The following is a 19,994-nucleotide window of genomic DNA, read 5'->3' as shown; positions in this document are numbered from 1 at the left end:
GCCATAAAAAGAAACAAAATTGAATTATTTGTAGTGAGGTGGGTGGACCTAGAGTCTGTCATACAGAGTGAAGTAAGTCAGAAAGAGAAAAACAAATACTGTATGCTAACACATATATATGGAATAAAAAAAAAATTGTTCTGAAGAACCTAGGGGCAGGACAGGAATAAAGATACAGATGTAGAGAATGGACTTGAGGACACGGGGAGGGGGAAGGGTATGCTGGGATGAAGTGAGAGAGTGGCATGGACATATATACACTACCAAATGTAAAATAGCTAGCTAGTGGGAAGCAGCCGCATAGCACAGGGAGATCAGCTCGGTGCTTTGTGACCACCTAGAGGGGTGGGATAGGGAGGGTGGGAGGGAGACACAAGAGGCAGGGGCTATGCGGATATACATATGCATATAGCTGAGTCACTTTGTTATAAAGCAGAAACTAACACACCATTGTAAAGCAATTCTACTCCAATGAAGATGTTTAAAAAAAAAAAAAGGAAGGCCAAGAACCCTGGTCAGTAAACCCCACTGTGAATGGAATTCTCTGAGCCTGTGTGAGGAACACTGAGGGCTTCTGCCCTGATGGTGAAGGCGTAAGAATATTTTTAAAATTTGAGAGGATTGAATCAGCCATAATGTTTATCTGAATGGGAAGTATTTTGGTGGATGGGTGGTAAAAGCATGTTTCCACCATTTGGATAAATTCAGAGTCTTGGATTTGGCAGAAGTTTGATTTTAAGAACTGGAACATGAGTCATTTCTAATGATCCTTAAATGAGCTGCAGGCTGAGCAAAGAAGCCACAGCCAGCCTCTGTGGCTGGTGAGGCCGGAGACTCTTGGAAGTTCTTCTAAGAAATATGTTGATTGATCCCTTTTTTTTTTTTTTTTTTTTGCGGTTCGCAGGCCTCTAACCGCTGTGGCCTCTCCCGTTGCGGAGCACAGGCTCCGGACGCGCGGGCTCAGCGGCCATGGCTCACGGGCCCAGCCGCTCTGTGCCACGTGGGATCCTCCCGGACCGGGGCTCGAACCCGTGTCCCCTGCATCGGCAGGTGGACTCTCCACCACTGCGCCACCAGGGAAGCCCCTGATCCCTTTTTTATTCGGGGTTTAAAAAATATAATATACCCCTCCCCCCTTTTAAAGGAGGGTGAGATGGGCACCAAGGCTTAGGAATAAGGGGTGTAACTGGGAGAAGAAGGTCCGTGAGCTCTCTGGAGTCCTGAAAGGTGCCTGGGGACGTCTGTGCACCGTGGAGGAAAGTTCTCAGTGCCCGTGGCTTCTGCGGGCGCTAACAGTAAGATCTGGGAGGTGACAGAGAGTGCGCGGATCAAGCGAGATGCTTGACCCAGGCCTCTGGGTCCTGTCAAGCTACCTGCAGGCAGGGTCAGAAACTACCAAGAAGTACTCTGGGCGTTTCGGCTTTGCAACTGCTTGGAGTGTCGTAATAGTAACACGGTGGCAGCACAGCATCCCAGGTCTCCCCATGTGGGAAATTACTCTCTACCAAGTTGAGCACTGGGGTCTGAGGTGCCCCAAGCCCTGAAGTTTTTTCAAGCATCATCGTGTTGCTTCAGTTTTAACCTCATGGTACTTTAACATTCAGTAAGTTGTAGCAGAGCCTCTGCGCCGGTCTGATCTTGTCCCCCAGAATGAAACCTGCAGTAGAACAGCCTGGAGAAGAGACACCCATGGGAAAAACAGCTGCAGCAACCTCTGGAGAGGGGCCCTTCCACATAGGGTGGGTCCTGCAGCCCAAGCCAAGCAGCTGAAATGACCCATCCCCCCTTCCCCCCTTCTACGCTTGTCCTCCTGGGCTCCAGATGGTCCTGGCTAAGACAGAGAAAAATGGGTGCAGCAAGTAGCCTCTTTCAAGGGGGACAGTTTACATTTTCTCTGCCCATGTCCTCTGTTTCCCTCCATGAACCTTTGAATGGCCCGAGTTCCAATCTCCTTCAGTGGAAGTGAGATGAAGATCACAGGCATATGCTTTGGAAAATTAAGAACATTATAGGAGGCCTGGGATTGTTTCTTTTATTTTTTAAAAAATTATTATTATTAACGTTAGTTCTCTGGTTGAGGTGAGCGGGGGCTACTCTTCGTTGTGGTGCGTGGGCTTCTCATTGCTGTGGCTTCTCTTGTTGTGGAGCACGGGCTCTAGGTGCACGGGCTTCAGTAGTTGAGGTGCACGGGCTTCAGTAGTTGTGGCACGCGGGCTCAGTAGTTGTGGCTCACAGACTCTAGAGCGCAGGCTCAGTAGTTGTGGCGCGTGGGCTCAGTTGCTCCGTGGCACGTGGGATCTTTCCGGACTGGGGCTCGAACCCATGTCCCCTGCATTGGCAGGCAGATTCTTAACCACTGCGCCACCAGGGAAGCCCAGCCCTGGGATTGTTATCTTGCCCGAGTGGCATTTGTTTTTTTGGGAATTCTTGACTTTTCTCCATTACTGTGAAAATGCTATTCAAGAATAAGTCAAAAGCTCTCATAACCACTTAGAACCTGCAGAGAACTGCCAGCTGCCTTGATGAACTGCTTGATAGAGGCAATGAGCAAGTGCTTACAACTGCTGGAGATGCTTCCTAGGTCATGACTCAGGAAAGAACGAGGCGGAAGAGGGACACTGTGCTCCCGAGGGGACCATGCCTTCCCAGGATGGTTGCGTCATGTGGCAGGGAAGAGCCCACGTGCCACAGTCTGCCTGCTGGGGTTGGAGCCCAGCTTCACCATTAGCTGTGTAATCTTGAGCAAGTTACTTCACCTCTCTGGTCTCACATTCCTGTTCTGTATAATGGGGAAAGTGATTGTACCAGGGTTTGTCAAGATTAAGTGGGTGGATCCAGTAGCACACTTAGAATAATTCAATAAATGCCGTACTGATTGTCATTTGTTTACAGTAATTGCCCGTATGGGCGCTGAACCCTGTGTAATGGGTACATTGCCCATTTGTTCCTCACTGCAAGGGCAGAGGCATTACCCCATTTTATACAGAAGAAAAATGGAGGCCCTGACAGGTGACATCTCTTGGTATGCTAGTAAGTGGCAGAGCTGGAGTTTCTACTAACCCAAGACAATTTAGCACCCATAACTCATTCCGAGTTCACCTTAAAAGGTTATCAGTAATATTTAAAATAACGGATTAATACAGTCTGTGGTCCTTGACATTTGCAGTATTTAAAAAAAATTGAAGTATAGTTGTTTTACAATGTTGTGTTACTTTCAGGTGTACTGCACCGTGATTCAGTTGTGTATATATAACTGATTCTTTTCCATTGTAGGTTATTACAAAACAACCTTTTTTTCCCTTATAGGTTATTACAAAATATAACAAAATATTGAGTTCCCTGTGCTAGACAGTAGGTCTTTGTCTATTTTATACATAGACATTTGCAACATTTGAGGAAAGTACACAGGGAGGCTTCCTGGGTAGCATGGGCTGTTCTGGAACCATCTGTGTGGCTCTACCAGGCTTCCAGGGTCCAGCTCCTTGCCTGTGTTCCTAACTGCCTGCAGGACAGCTCCACTGGAGACCCCGCAGATACCCCAATTTCTACAGGTCCCAAACCTCATTACCTTCCTCCAAAACCTTTTCCTCCTTCCATGGTAACTCAGATGAATGGCCTCTCAATCCTCTCCTCCATTCTGGCTGGAAATGGTGGCTCCATCTTTGACCCTCACCTGCACTTAAAACTGGTAGCCACATCTGGAGGACTAATGTCCACAAGTCTCTTGACTTTTTATGTTCCCATTGCTAGTTGGGGCCAATGTTAGGTAGGGTAGGCAGAACTGGTATAACAAATAGATCTCAAAGCATAAAAGGACACACAATTAATAGATGGTTAGTTTCTGCTCACGTAACAGTATTGGGTGAGTAAGCTGGTCATGGTATGGCTCTGTGCACACAGCCATTCATTCAGGGATTCAGGCTGATGGAGTTTCAGTCATGTTCACTGGGCTCCCAAGGATACTCTGAGCTTGGCGTCATCACCACCCGCTGGAAAGGAAAAGGCAATGAAGAGGCGCTCTGGCAGCTTGGATGGGAAGATCTGACACGTGAGTCCACCGCTTCGGGTCGCATCCCACGTGACCACAGCCAACTGCAAGAGAGGGGGCGACGTGGACATCGCCAACCTCGCAGGCTTGCTGTTGTCTTCAGAACGGTACCCTTAATGTGGCACTCAGAGGCCTCCACAACACGATCTAGCCTAACTTGCCTGCTTGTCTTCTGCCCTAAGCCTCCAGCAGCCCGGCCAACCCCGGCAGATCCCATGCTCCTTCTGGAACGGGCCATGCCCACTGGCCAGCCTGTGCCCCTGCTCTGATCAGGGCACTGTTTCTCGTCACTCATGGTCTGAGTCCTGCTCCTCCTTTAAAATGTTGTTCAAAGGCCACCTTCTTCCTGAAGTCCCTTCATGCTGTCCTCAACTGAAGAGGATTCTTCTCTGCCCTCTTCTCCCCCCTCATACACTTCTCTTACAGCCAGAGGAGACATCATTGGTCATGCTTCCTATCACAACTCCGTGTTTAATCCCTTGTCAGACTGAAAGCGCCCCTTGTGTTTTGCCTTCCTCTTAATGCAGAATAAAGCCAACACACCAAAGCTTTCATCACCCATTTTTCATAGATACTCCTAGGTTTCATTTTTAGTTTCTCTTCCCCACGGCTTGGTCTGGCCACCTAGAAACGTCCCCATGTCCTTTCATATTTCTGTACCTTTGCCTCGGCTGGTTTCTCTACCTGGGAGGCCATGATGGCATCTCCATCATGTGGTGGACTGGTGATTACATCATGTGATGCATTCCTCAGCCTTCCTTCTACCATGGGTGTCCACTCCTCTGGTAGGACCTGTGCTCACCTCTATTCGAGTCCATTATCCCCACAGATGTGAATTCCTCGAGAACCAGAATATCCTGATAGGTTTTCTGGAGACATGATGCGAGCCTAATGTTTGGTGCGTAGAAGGATTAAATCAGCATTTCTTGAGTGAGGGAGCCCACCCAGCCGAGTTCGTTCTTGTTGCTGGAGAACTGTGCAGATAGATTGCTTGAATCCAATGATAGTGCAGTCAGGCCTTCCCGAATGAACAGTTTCTTTTGTCATTTGCTGCCCCTCCGGAGAGGGCAGAGTGCAAGTACATTTTTCATTTATCAAAGAGGCCCAGGGCAGGTAAAAAAACCTGGGGAAAGCCCAAAGCACATAATGAAATACCAGAGAAAAAAGAAAAGCAAAGAAGTCTAGGAAAATATATGTGAACAATGAACTTCACATTCTTGAACTGCTTCTTTTTTTAAAAAAATTGAAACATCTCCAAAGAGTACAGCCTTAAGAAACTTGGCCCAGGTGTATTTAATTTTCCGGAACAATATACCGATGATTATCATCTGGGAGCGTGAATTCTTAACCCTTGGAGGCCGACGCCTACTGTTTGTTAACCACCCTGAAAGCTTTAGGGTTTTTGCCAAGGCAAGAAAATGTCAGGGGGTTAAAGATCGAGGTTCAGTAAACTTAGAAGAAAAGAGCTCTGGTTTGGCTTGGAGTTGGTTCAGGTAGAGGAGATGAAGCAATACAGGTGGGGTCTTCAGAAGTGAGAGTAAAAGAGAGTTGGATGAGTGACAGCACCTTGCATATTTCATGGGATTAGGTTCTTGAACATCTTCTCAATCATCTGATCTGGGGCAGGAGAAGCCAGCCACATATCCATTTTTCACTCTTATTTAAAGCTTGAGTTTAGACTTCTGTTGTTCTGATTGCAGTGCAAATTCAGAATATCATGTATATTCTTTCAAGTTGAAGTTTTTCAAGGAAACAAAGAAACTTTGAGCTCTAGTGCTGGAAAGAACAGTCTGGTAGCTTTGGGGGAAGGTGCTAGTCTTTCTGCAGGAGGGTTCTATCCTTGCATTGTTAGATTTTTAGTTCTCTAAAGAGGCATCATGAAAGCTTGATTTTAAATGTAGGCTCACATGTGAGATGGATACTCATTTTTTTTTTTTTCTTTTCAAATGAACGAGTAATTATCAAAACAGAAAAAACACGTGACTGGAGTCCTTTTAGCATTTAGGCAAGCCTCCTCTGGTGGCTCATAGCCGGGCCACAGGTCTAGTGGCTGTTCTCAGCCGAGAAATTCTATGTGGTTGGGCAGGACACACCTCTTCCCATCTTCCTTCTGAAACATGACGTGGCTTTTGCCACACGTCAAAAAACCTATGTCAAGTCTCACTTCCTCAGACATCTTGAGGAAAGGCTGAGGACTATATTTTTCCCAGTTAGTTGGAAATTTCCAACAGTGTTTAAGATGGTTGGAGGGGCTACATAATTTGTAAAAGATATGTAACGCATGGATGTTTGTGAGATCTCCTTATTCATTTTGCAAAACTGTAGATAGGCCCTATTTCTATCTGATATTCTTTAGCACATTTGCATTTTGTCCTGAAAGCTCTAGAATGTTTCGGAATGGCATTTTCCTTCGTTCTTTCTCTCATCACCATCCCCACCATTGACTCTCCATTTGAAACTCAAGATTCTCAGGGTGGTGATATAAAAGAAAGATGCCCAAATATTTGTACCCTCTCTTTCTACAGAATTTGCTAGAAATAACAAAGGCTGGGATCTTTGTAGCATTGCTGTAGGACTCTGACCTGGGATGCAGAAGCCCTCTGCCCTTCCCTAGCCACGTCCACAGGGCCTCTCAATGTTGTGGCCTCTCCCATCGCGGAGCACAGGCTCCGGACGCGCAGGCTCAGCGGCCATGGCTCACGGGCCCAGCCGCTCCGCGGCATGTGGGATCTTCCCGGACCGGGGCACGAACCCGTGTCCCCTGCATCGGCAGGCGGACTCTCAACCACTGCGCCACCAGGGAAGCCCGCTATAGACTCTTTTTAAGGTTACCCTTGAGGCTCGCATATCCTCCTATTAGACATGTAATATACCTTTTCACATTCATCCATTTCATCATTCATTCAACAGCTATTTACCAAGTGCCTACTTTTCACTATACACTGGCCTTGGTAATCAGGGTATAATGGTGTACAAACCAGATACAGTCCCTGCTCGCATTGGGCTCACAGCCTAGTAGAGGAGCAGTTACAACAGTCACAACAGTGAGGTGGGGGGTGATAAACGCAGACTGAAAGGAGAGCACTGAAGAAAGAGATATGGTTCCATGAACACATGGAGCCACGCTGAACCACATGGAATGTAAGAATCTGACCAAGACAATTTCTTAGGGAGCAATTTTTGAGCAGAGATTTGAAGGGCAAGTAGGACTTGTCCAGACGGAGGTGGGGTTGGGGGAAAGAGATTGTCTGGGAGGGAGAAGAGCATGAGCAAACACCCAGTGACGGGAGCAGGCATATATTTGAATGGAGACCCCGGCTGGCGCTCAGAGTACGTAAAAGTCTGTGAGGTCAAATCATGGTGAGTGTTCTAGGCTATGCTCAATGTTTCTTCCTTTACCTGAACAATAGGAAGCCAAGGAGGAATTTAAGGTGGAATGTTGAGTTTTGAGAAGATCGTTCTGGAAACCACGGGGAAGAGATTAGGGCAGGTTCAGGGAGGATGCTGGGGAGTAGTTCATGGAAAAAATGTCAGTGTCTTGGGTTTGTAGGTTGGTGGCCATGGAACTGGAGAGAAGTGAAGAGACCTAATTATTATTAGGAGGGAAAATGGACAGGAGTTGGTGATGGGTTGGCTGTGATGTGTGGGTGGGACGTGGAGAAATGGTGCCAAGGGTGGCCCCTCTGATTCTACTCAACAAAACTGGATGTAGGAAGGACCATTCCCTGAGAGAGGAGACACAGGAGGAGGGAAGAAGGACTGGGACTCGGAGAGAAGATCTTAAGATCAGATTTGGACAAGTGGCATTTAAGATGCCACATGGAATTTATGGTTCTGAAATCCATAGGTGAGATCTGGGCTGGAGATACACATTTTGAAGTCATCTGTAAATATCCAGTTGGATATTCAAAATTCTCTAGGTGGACTCAGTTTGGTTGTATTTAGGTCAGGATACTGTACTAAATTTACAAGGTAGAGGAATTACTTCACACGTCTAAATTCTCTGCTGATGAGAGGACAGTTGTAAAGCCTCAGTGGTCTTCACTCACTGAGGGTGAAGTAACAAACATATTTTTACTCTTAAATCAGTATCTCTGTAAGCCTTTCTGTGTCTTGGAGCAATTCCTTTCACAAGTGATACTACCTCATCCCAAGCCACACTCAAAGAGGAAATACTGGGTTGGCCAAAAAGTTCGTTTGGGATTTTCTGTAACATCCTCTGACAAACCCGAACGAACTTTTTGGCCAGTCCAATAAATGATGGGAAGCATGGCGATGAGCTGAAGAAGCAGCCGGTATGGGTTTCACGTGGCGCGTCTCTTGTTTCAGACATCCTTACTCAGACATCCTGGAAGAATCTTGGCTCATGCTCCCATGCTACATCAGTAGTGCCCAGCTATCAACTGCAAAGGTTTAAAAACTCTTTAAAACAACAATCCCCAAATTGTTTTAAAAAAATGCAAAATGCGGGCTTCCCTGGTGGCTCAGTGGTTGAGAATCCGCCTGCCAATGCAGGGGACACGGGTTCGTGCCCTGATCCGGGAAGATCCCACATGCCGCGGAGCAACTAAGCCTGTGAGCCATGGCCGCTAGGCCTGCGCATCCAGAGCCTGTGCTCCGCAACGGGAGAGGCCACAACAGTGAGAGGCCCGCATACCGCAAAAAAAAAAAAAAAATGCAAAATGCTTCTTACCTCTCAACATTTTCAAGGATCCCCAAACCACTTAATATTTTGAAAAGACTTGGTCCTATAAAATAATAAATTACACTCTAAAAGTTGGGTCATTGATACGGGGCATAATATTACCACTACCACCACGATTACTGACCACTAGGCTGGACATTAACTCGCTTCCATCTTTTTGGTAGGTGGTGTTATTTCTCCCATTTTCCAGTGAGAATATGGATGCTTTCAGAGGGTACAGAGCTAGTAAATGGCAGGATAAGGACTTGAAGTGAGTTGTGCCTGACTCCTAAGTCAGTGACCTTTGGCAGAGGGGGGCTCACTTTTGGGGACTTGACACTTATTTTATTACTTATTTTCTTTTGCCCCATAGATGGTTCACTCTCTCCGTAGAACTAGACCTTTTGAATGGGTCTGTTCCATTCCTGCTTTATTTAAACAGTCAAAATGTAGACTAGCCACCTGAAAAATAGGGTTTTGAAGGTGGTCTGTTAACCCACTACCCCCTCCTCTTTCTAAAGTGTCTTGAAGACAGAAGCCACCATATGAACGCTAGCTACCTTTGTCTTCGTTCAGAACCATGAAAGAAGCTGCTGGTTGGAGATGAGTGAGCCTCTGTCTCTGGAAACTGAATTTTTGTTTCTTAACTGACATGTATGGAACCAGAACTCTTCCATGGTGGGAAAGATAAATCCCTTGACTCTGAAAAATGATTTGAGGGGTAGTTGGTTGGAGAGCTCAGCTATTGTGTTGGCTCCTAGTTTGAGGGGTGGAAGAAAGAGAGAGAGAGAGAGAGAGAGAGAGAGAGAGAGAAGAGGAGGGGAGGGGAGGGGAGAGGAGAGGTACTCCTCAGATATTTGTTTCAGTTGGGAAATAGGGACATTTTATGTGTGGAATCTTTTTTTTTTTTTTTTTTTTTTTTTTTTTTTTTTTTTGCGGTACGCGGCCCTCTCACTGTTGTGGCCTCTCCCGTTGCGGAGCACAGGCTCCGGACGCACAGGCTCAGTAGTTGTGGCTCACGGGCCCAGCCGCTCCGCGGCACGTGGGATCCTCCCGGACCGGGGCCCGAACCCGCGTCCCCTGCATCGGCAGGCGGACTCTCAACCACTGCGCCACCAGGGAAGCCCGGGAATCTTATACTTGCCATACATAATGCTTTTTGCCCAGAAGGCTCTCACGAGAATGCATTCTTTTTTTCTTTCTTGTCCACACCCATCAATGATAATCAACGCCACTTGGGTGATTCTGGAAGCTAGTCTAAACCAGCTACGCTACTTCATCGTTGTGGGAATGGGTAGAAGAATAGTTTCTTCATTGAAAACTATTAGAGGAATTTATAGGCTGTCAGGGTGTAATTAGTTGTGAAAGATTTGGCAGGGACATGAAACTGACATTCTTCTCTCATCTGTGAACCCCACCTCTTTCCATAACTGGCACATCTGCCCCATGTCCTGGCATTGTTGTTGCATTGTTCTGCTCTTTGAATCTCTGCCCTGGCTTGGTTGCTCTGAAACCTACTATGTTGTCCTTCCCTCTGTGTTTCTATGAGCATCTGTGCTTGCATGGATGTGTATGATTTAAGACCTAAAAATACATTTTATCGGTTATTGGCTGCGGAAAGTCAAGTTTGACCCAGTTAGAAGTTATCAGCCCTACTTAAGAGAATAGGCTTATTTACCTATATACATTTGAAATATGTATATTTGGGGGTTAAAGACTACTTTGAAATTTGAGGTTCAATTGTCATGAGTTTGCTTAGGTGCTCACTTTGAATAAAACTAACAGCCTGTGGAAAATTATGACTATTTGTTTCCATTTGGATTAATGCTGCTTATAGAAAATAAGTTCCCAGAGGGCAGGGGCTGTAGCTCATGGATATTTACAAGCACCCGCTGTGAAAGAATGCCCTGTTCTTAGTAGACACTGAAATGAATGTTTTAGAAATAATGATAGTTTTGCAGTTCCTTAAAAAATTAGACATAGAATTACCATATGATCCAACAATTTCACTCCGAGGTTTATACCCCAAAGAACTGAAAACAGGTACTTAAATACATGTCCACAGATGTTCATGGCAGTGCTATTCATGACAGCCAAAGTGTGGAAACAACCCTGATGTTATCAGCAGAGGAGCAGGTAAACACATGGTGGTGCACACATACAACGGAATATTATTCAGCCTTAAAAAGGCATGAAATAGTGATACATACTACGATATGGATGAATCTTGGAAACGTTATACTTAGTGAAAGAAGCCAGACACAACAGGTCCCATATTGTATGATTCTGTTTATATGATACATCCAGGACGGGTAAAGCCACAGAGACAGAGAGCAGACGAGTGGTTGCTGGAGCAGGGGAGAAGGGAAATAGGGAGTTAACTGCTTAGTGAATAAGGGGCTTTTTTTGGGTAATGAAAATGTTTCGGATCTAGAGGGAAGTGGTTCACATACTGTGACCGTACTAACTGCCACTGAATTGTGCACCTTAAAATGGAAAATTTTATGTTACGTGAATTTCACCTTAATAAGAGTAAGGAACCACAGCAGACACCCACTGAGCACTTGCTGTGAAGCAGGCATCGTATTAAGCATTTCACATAATTCTCTCATTGAGGTCACATGCCCCTCTGTGATGGGTGATGAATTCCTTCCATTTTACAGACGGAGACCCTGACGGAAGCCCAGAGAAATTAAGCAACATGCTCTCCTTCTGACAAGCTTTCCAGAACCTCGAATTCCCAGAGTTAAGTATGGTGACTCGAAGAAACTTGGAGGTAGGTGGTTCTGAACTGCTTCAAGTTTGAAAGAACACCTCTTGGCTCTGAATTTGGACACTGGGTGGTCAGGGATTCAGAGGCTGTGGTTCTGTGTTTAAAAGGAATGTTTGCGGTTCTGGGTGGATGCAGAGGTGTGCTTTAGAATTCTTTGCGAATGATGAAATTTGAAAGGCCAGGGAGACTTCTTGGTGGGATCTCATGATTAGGGGTTTCCTGGAGGGGAGTGTAGGTAGGCTGGTGTTAGGATGGATACACAGGATCTTTCAAAGTGGCATTTGGTTCTGAATTCATACTGGACTGGTCGCTCCTCAAGTTTCCTTGTAAATTTTTCATTTATAAAATTTTAGCCTATAATCTCATTGAATCAGTGGCTAGGGATTTCAGGGTCTTCAGATACGCAGGCCGTGAAATATCTGGGTTGACCGTATTTCCCATGTTCCGTTTTTCCCCTGTGGTTTGCTACACATGATTTTATAAAGACTTTTCTGTTAGGACCTGCCTACCATATTGGGGTACTTTTTTCTTTCTCCATTAGTTTGCTTCCTCCCTCTCTCACTTACACATTCACTTATTCATTAACTCACTCACTCACTTATTCACTTGCTCACCCACTTTTTCCCACTAGCTCGCACATTCTTTAGTTCACTAACTCCTTGATTGATTGAGTCATTTAATCTATATAAACAATATATGAATTTACATTCCCACCAACAGTGCAAGAGGGTTCCCTTTTCTCTACACCCTCTCCAGCATTTATTGTTTGTAGATTTTTTGATGATGGCCATTCTGACTGGTGTGAGGTGATACCTCATTGTAGTTTTGATTTGCATTTCTCTAATGATTAGTGATGCAGAGCATCCTTTCATGTGTTTGTTGGCGATCTGCATATCTTCTTTGGAGAAATGTCTATTTAGGTCTTCTGCCCATTTTTGGATTGGGTTGTTGGTTTTTTTGATATTGACCTGCATGAGCTGCTTGTAAATTTTGGAGATTAATCCTTTGTCAGTTGCTTCATTTGCAACTATTTTCTCCCATTCTGAGGGTTGTCTTTTCGTCTTGTTTATGGTTTCCTTTGCTGTGCAAAAGCTTTTAAGTTTCATTAGGTCCCATTACAGCCACTACGGAGAACAGTATGGAGATTCCATAAAAAAAACTAAAAATAGAACTACCGTAAAACCCAGCAATCCCACTACTGGGCATATACCCTGAGAAAACCATAATTCAAAAAGAGTCATGTACCACAATGTTCACTGCAGCTCTATTTACAATAGCCAGAACATGGAAGCAACCTAAGTGTCCATCGACAGATGAATGGATAAAGAAGGTGTGGCACATACACAATGGAATATTACTCACCCTTAAAAAGAAACAAAGTTGAGTTATTTGTAGTGAGGTGGATGGACCTAGAGACTGTCATACAGAGTGAAGTAAGTCAGAAAGAGAAAAACAAATACCGTATGCTAACACATATATATGGAATCTAAAAAAAAAAAAAAAGTTCTGAAGAACCTAGGGGCAGGACAGGAATAAAGATGCAGATGTAGAGAATGGACTTGAGGACACGGGGAGGGGGAAGGGTAAGCTGGGACGAAGTGAGAGAGTGGCATGGACATATATACACTACCAAATGTAAAATAGCTAGCTAGTGGGAAGTAGCTGCATAGCACAGGGAGATCAGCCCGGTGGCTTGTGACCACCTAGAGGGGTGGGATAGGGAGGGTGGGAGGGAGACACAAGAGGCAGGGGCTATGCGGATATACATATGCATATAGCTGAGTCACTTTGTTATAAAGTAGAAACTAACACACCATTGTAAAGCAGTTATACTCCAATAAAGATGTTAAAAAGAAAAAGCAATACATGAAAAGTCACCTGTAAAAAGACAAATGGTATAAAAATACATCAAGCTAAATGTAAGAGTCCTCTTGGGCTGAGTCTCCCAGCTCTCTGTCCATCTCATTCTGGGCTGAATCAGGACCACCCCCGCTTCACAGTTCATAGTTCGGTGTGCAGGCTTCAAGACTTCTTCTAGACACTTATTTTATATGTAGATGTATACTCTAAGGGTTTCTCCACATTGTATATGATAATGATAATGGATTCCTGATCTGGGATGTCTTTTTAAAACAACACCTATTAAATTTTTGACTTTTAAATGTATTTTAAAGCAGTTTTATGGTAAAACTTTGTAGAACTTGGCCAGTCACCCTAGAAATTCCCTCACTCCCACCAAAAGTAATCACTTTTATGGATATTATGGTATTAAATTTGTTGCATCATTATGGTTTAATCCAAAGTATGCAGCCCTAAAAACTATAGGTTTTGCCCATTAAAAAAAAGTTTTTACATTTAAACCTGAAGAACCTGGGCCCTCTGACCTGTGGCGTGTCCCCCAGGCTGGAGTTTGCTGACTGTACATTCATCGTACAGATCAACATGCTCCTCTGTTCTCTGTCCTCCTATAAATTGGCGTCTGGATCCAGAAGTCTTGGGCTTCCCTGGTGGCGCAGTGGTTGAGAGTCCGCCTGCCGATGTAGGGGGCGCGGGTTCGTGCCCCGGTCCAGGAGGATCCCACGTGCCGCGGAGTGGCTGGGCCCGTGAGCCGTGGCCGCTGTGCCTGCGCGTCCGGAGCCTGTGCTCCGCAACGGGAGAGGCCACAGCAGCGAGGGGCCCGCGTACCGCAAAAAACAAAACAAAACAAAACAAAAAAAACACACAAAAAACAGAAGTCTTACCAGGTCCAGGTTTAGCCCCTGGACTAGAATATTGTAGGTGGTGCTGTTTTCTTCCATCACATACATGCTCATTTCTCCCTTGTTTTTTATTTGATGTACATTGTCTATATCTATTCATTCACTGAGCACCGCGGAATGCTGATGTTCTAATTCCATCATTTAGTTTTTGTTTATCCCAGCTATATTCGCTGGGATAATTTTATAAGGAGATACCATCTTTCATGTACTATTTGGTTACCTGGTGGTATAGTTCATATAGGAAAGTAATATAAATATTTGGCACTCTCCTTTTACTTACTTAGTTTTCAAGATAATGTGTGGGTTCCTTGTCATCCTTGAAAGTTGACCAGTTAGGTTTTTAAAACATGTCATTATGAGCTCATGGATTTAAACATATTTGATGAGTTTCAATCTATAGCAATTCTCATCCTTATGGGGGTTCACATTGTCCCATCTTTGACCCAGAGAAGGTCTTCAAGTTAGGCCTCTATAACCAGTTGCTCTTGTGTCTTTTTGACATGAATCTAGAACTGAGTTCATCACCATTTTAGGCTTTTCCAGTGGACAGAGCTAGGAAAACACATATGTATGTATATGTCTATATCTATGTCTGTTTATCTATCTATCTATCTATCTATCTATCTATCTATCTATCTATCTACCTATCTACCTATTATCTAAGATAAAATGCCTTGTGAATTCACACTGATTTCTAATTCAAGTTAAAGACTGCAGTGTTTGTACTTTACCTCCTCTGTACTGCATGTGTATCTCCTTTATTTCATACCAAAAACCTTAGTTCTCAAGCACACAGAATTAGAGTGGTAGAATTAGAACTTCCCATAATTACTCACTTGCTTTATTCCATAGTATATACACAACAGTCTCAGAATAACAACATAATGCTATTACCACCAATTATGATTCCTGAAAATGGTTAACTTCATTTTGTCACATATGCCACCTTCATTCTCCCTCTATTTTTTATGGTTTTACTATATACATGTAGGCAGATCTATATTTATATAGTCATGTAGACTATAAAGTCTCCCTTTATAAAGTCTCATTAAGTTTTAGTTCTTCAAGTAACCACGTGTTAAAATGCTCACCATCTGCCTTGTGTGCAGGCTTCTCTAGTCATTTTGGTTGTCTGAAGCTTGTGCTCTAGTGAATTCCTCAGGAAGAACTCAAGGGAATATTTTCTGAGATTCTCCATGACGGCAACAGTTTCTCTGCTCTTTACACGTGAAGGTGATCGGTATTGCTGAACATATGTCAAATCAACACTTTGTGTGATGAGGGATTTTCCTTTGCTCTCAAGGTCACTATTTGGACAATTGGCCAAATTTGAATAAAGTCTGCATAATAGGTATTGGACAATAGTATTGTTAATTTTCTTACTTGGATAATGATATTGTGGTTATGTAAGAGAATGTTCTTGTTTTTAGGAGACACAGACTTCAGTGATTAGGAATAAAAGTGCCTCATGTCTGGAACTTATGTATCTAGCTACACACACAAGATAAATGGTAATATTTGGGGAATCTAGGTGAAAGGTACATGGGAATTCTAAATTCATTATAAATTCATTATATTATTCTTCAACTTTTCTGTGAGCCTAAAGTTATGTTGAAATAAAAAGTTAATGTATAGATATACATTTCTCAATAGACATAAATATGTACATATGCCTATTTATGCTAGCATTCATAACTTTACTGGTACAGTTTTACTGTATCTTTTGAGTTACATATTTTTTCAAAGATAAGTAGTAGAGACTTTTTATGATGTTTAAGAACTTATTAATATATATGGCACAATAAAATATCGTGTCTCAATGATGGATCCAGAAAATACGCAGGGAAGAAAGACTTAGGTGTCTTATTTGTGAAGAAAAAGAATCCATTGATGATGCAGAGATACAGAGATTCATTCTTGATTCATTTTTCGTAGATGTTCATTTCCGCCATATTTTCTTAATCATTAGCTGAGACCTTGTTCCTTCCTTCTGCTACTTTTTTCCTTTCAAGTCAAATAAACATGACCAGACTTTTATTATTATTTTGCATTGAGTGTCCCAAGAAGATTTAGATTGGTGGTTTCAAAGTAAACAAACAAGGGACAGATGCGAGGGAATTGCATAACTAGATGGACTTTAGTGTGTATCAACTTCCTTAGGCAAATTCATTAAAAAAACACGTTTTTCCTCACTGTACTCTGTCCTTAGGGACTAATGTTCTACAAAGGCGGAACAATTTTCCAGGAAAATTAACTCTGGGAAGATGTTATGGATTTTAGAACCATTTCACATCCTTGCTATTTTTTTTAAGGCTTATGGAGACAGACTGTTGTGTAGCTAGTGAGGTGTGTGGGGGGGTGCTCCCTGATGGGTTATGTTCTTGTCCTGATATCGTGGGCACAGGTGGATGTAAATGCCCTCATGTTTGGATATCCTGGTTCCTTTGTCCAAAATATGTTCATCTTTTCCACTAGATGTCAAATTCTTGAACAGTGGAAGCACACCTTAAAGATATGACACAAATCTTTGTCATCTGCAGCTCACATATGGGCTGTCTTTGAAGCTTCTTTCTATGGCAACAGCTTGAGATTCAAAACTGCGTTTTCCTATGGACACATGATAGTTAGGTTCCCAGGCCAGCTGACTGCAATTTGCCAAGGCCGCCATGTTAATTTCCGTAGTATTGAAGCAACACTGCAGACCCTAATCACCAGGTGTGCCTGTGTTGCAGAGAAGTGTCTCTCAGTCGGGCCAGGGAAGGCACTTTCTTAAGGCCCTGCTGGCTGCATTCCTAACACTATCCCGGCACTAATATCCTCGGAGCGGAGCTCTTTTCTTACTCCTCTGCGCAATGGCGTGCATGCTCCTTACTGACCACCAAACATAGGCACGCTCTTCAGGAATTATTCAAGCCCTTCAACCGCATGCTCCATCTTTCCCGTCCCACTGTGTGCTATTTCCCCACCTGGACACATGCCATCTGCAGCCTTTCCTGAACATGCCCCAGGCTTCCTTGGTTTCCCGCCTTCGCTTATGCTGTTCTTGGCACCCCAAATCAGTTCCCATTTGTGTCTTCCTAAGAGATGCATCTCCTTTGCGGGCTCATCTCACATGCCACCCCCTTTCCTGATTTCTCCCAACTAGATTGCATCTTTCCCTTTTGTGTACATCCTCTTCCTGTCTTATGACATATAAAATGATTTTTATGGGATAATGCTTTTTAGACTATTTTCAATTATACCTGGAGGGCAGGGATCCTTGTCTTACCCACCGCGGAGGACCCGGCAATGCCTAGCTCTGTGCTTGAGGTATGGTGGCTACACAACAAATCCTAAGGGTGATGAACAGCTTCCCTGCCTCCCAGCCGCCCCCCACCCCCATCATCCTTATACTGAGAGGGGGTGGGCTGCATGTGCAAGTGCTGGTAGGAGGCCAGGGAGGGAAGCTGTCTTTGTTGTTTTCCAAACGTTAATGTTCACAGACAGCTCTAAGTGCTGTCTACCTTTGGCTCTGAGTCAGATATAATAAAGCAAAATCAGCCATTACGAGTAATGCTTTCTAACTTTTGTTGTAAGACTCACAAAAGGCGCTTGCTATCCATGACTGGTGTCAGATACAATAAATATAATTAATTTCTGGAAACACGTAGATGAAATTACTTAAATCATGGCTTAATTTGTTTCCATCCCTCCGAATTTCCTGGGCGGAGAGCAGACCACGTGGCCCTTTGCTGGGAAGGAGAAGCAAGCTCTTCTCCCAGGTTTGGCTGTAGGGACAGTGACTCTTTCTGGGCCTTTTAAACTTGAAAGTGGGAAACACTGGGCTCTCCGTATCCATCTCTTGGGGACTCACTGAAAGAAAGCTTATTTGAGCAGGAGAGGTGACCTCTCTTTGTGTCTCTGATTATATTTTCACATCTAATAAAGTCAAGAGTAGACTTTGCACCTGCTTCCCTGAGTACAAATTCAACGAGACCACAGTCCTGGAAATGAATGGCACTTGAGTTCTTTCCTCCAAGTTAGTATTGTCAAGAACTCCTTGCCATGGGCCATTATGGCTTTGGAGCTACTGCAATGTAAAAATCACTGATTTTATGTGTTCGAGGCATCCTTAGTGTTCATCCAGTCCAAGAGCCCCATTTGACAAATAAGAAGGCAAGCCTTGGTGAGCTGCCCTGCCTTGCTGGGGGTCACATCATGGCTGAGTGTCAGTGGCTGGGTGAGAACCAGCTCTGCTAGGATCTTTTTTACCTCATGGACTTTACTCAAATACTCCTCCAGGTGAGATTGTTTTTACTATTTCATAGATTCCATGATGGAAAGATTTGGTCAACAAGACCATGAAGTCCTTGCATCTATTTAACTAGTATTTATGGAGGGCTTACTATAGGCCAGGCACTTTCTAGGTGCTAGGAATACGATGATGAGCAACACATATACAATGCCTGCCCTGGCGAATCTTCCACTTTACTAGGGCAGCCAGATACTAGAAAGGATAGTTTAATGAATTTTGATGAGTGTTGTAAAGGTCAAGTGTAGGGTGCCTGGAACCTCTAACTGAAGGGGCAGGGTTTGGCTGGAGGAAACCGAACTTATTTTAAGTAAAAGGAAGAGCATGTGCAAAGGCCCTGAGTTCAGTGAGAGCTTTCTCTCTGCTTTTCCTCATGTCCATAGTTACTCTAGACTCCTTCATGGCCACACCCTGCTTCTCTCTCCAGCCTCGTCTCTCCTGCCTGCACTCTAAGATACACCTCAGCATTGTTTTTCAGTTCTTTGCCCAAGCTTTTCTTTATTTTCATGCCTTTGCACATTCTGTCGCTCTACTGGAAATGTGAATTGCTTCCAGCTCCACGCATGCATTAGGATTCAGCTTTCAGTCTGACCCTCCTGGACTGTTTTAGCTAATTCTCCTATAAGATATAACACCCTATGTATACTTCCACAGACGTCAGTGTACTTGTGTATTTGCTTATCTGTGTCCCTTGCTGGCCTGTGAGCCTTCTGTGGAGGTCAGAGGCGTGTCTTATTTGTCTCACTGTGCCTCACACAGTGTGGAACTTGATAGTTACTCCCAGTACATGTTTGTGGTATCAACAGATAAAGAAATATAGGTCTCTTGACTCCAACCCAATTCTCCTTTCTGCCTCCTTCTTTTCCTTTATGTTGTCTGTTGCTCCATACTTCTATCCTTCCTTCTATCCATCCAACAGATATTTTTGAGAATCTGCTCTGAGCTTGGCCTTGAAGCTGCTCATGGTTGAGCATAAGAGTTGGATGGGCAATTAGATAAAAGATAGTTTAGCAGGGTATTTGATGTCATAGGAGTTTAAACAAAGGGCTCCAGAGCGTCAAAGTTGGATCCATATGTCTGTCTGGGATCATCTTGGAAGGCTTCACTAAGATAGTGCTGTCTGAGCTGGGTCTTGAGTGATGAGGGAGATTTGCCCAGTGAGGAGCTGTGGAAAGTAAGAAGTTCAATGTTCACGGAACAGAGGGTGTGTGCCTGTTGGGGGTATGGGGAGTGAGGCTAGGGAAGGGTGGGTGGCAAGAAGAGAGAAGAGTGAAGGCCCCATGGAAAACACTCTTGCTTGCCTCTATAAGCAATATGAGTTTTATTGTGTAAGCCCTCGGGGAGCCCTACTGAGGTTTTTCAGCAGGGGAAATCTCCTCTGTTTTGTAGGAAGCTGATGGTACCTCCCTGGGGCCATCGTAAGAGAAATCCGGGAGATA

At 44.1% G+C, this 19,994-nt stretch overlaps 1 protein-coding gene across 5 annotated transcripts in view; it reads left to right on the top strand.

Annotated features, from left to right (window-relative positions):
* SETD4 (SET domain containing 4) overlaps positions 1 to 19,994 on the top strand; it is a 580,992-nt gene that overhangs the window by 163,511 nt on the left and 397,487 nt on the right. For all 5 annotated transcript variants that reach the window (XR_010840851.1, XR_010840853.1, XR_010840854.1 and 2 more), the window contains one exon: positions 11,396 to 11,508. The gene's annotated coding sequence lies outside the window, so the exon portion shown is untranslated. The remainder of the gene's footprint in view (positions 1 to 11,395; positions 11,509 to 19,994) is intronic.

Source organism: Kogia breviceps, chromosome 5, assembly GCF_026419965.1.
Source record: "Kogia breviceps isolate mKogBre1 chromosome 5, mKogBre1 haplotype 1, whole genome shotgun sequence".
NCBI lineage: Eukaryota > Metazoa > Chordata > Mammalia > Artiodactyla > Physeteridae > Kogia > Kogia breviceps.
Note: the sequence above shows the minus strand (reverse complement) of the source record. Positions and strands in the feature narration are given on the sequence as shown.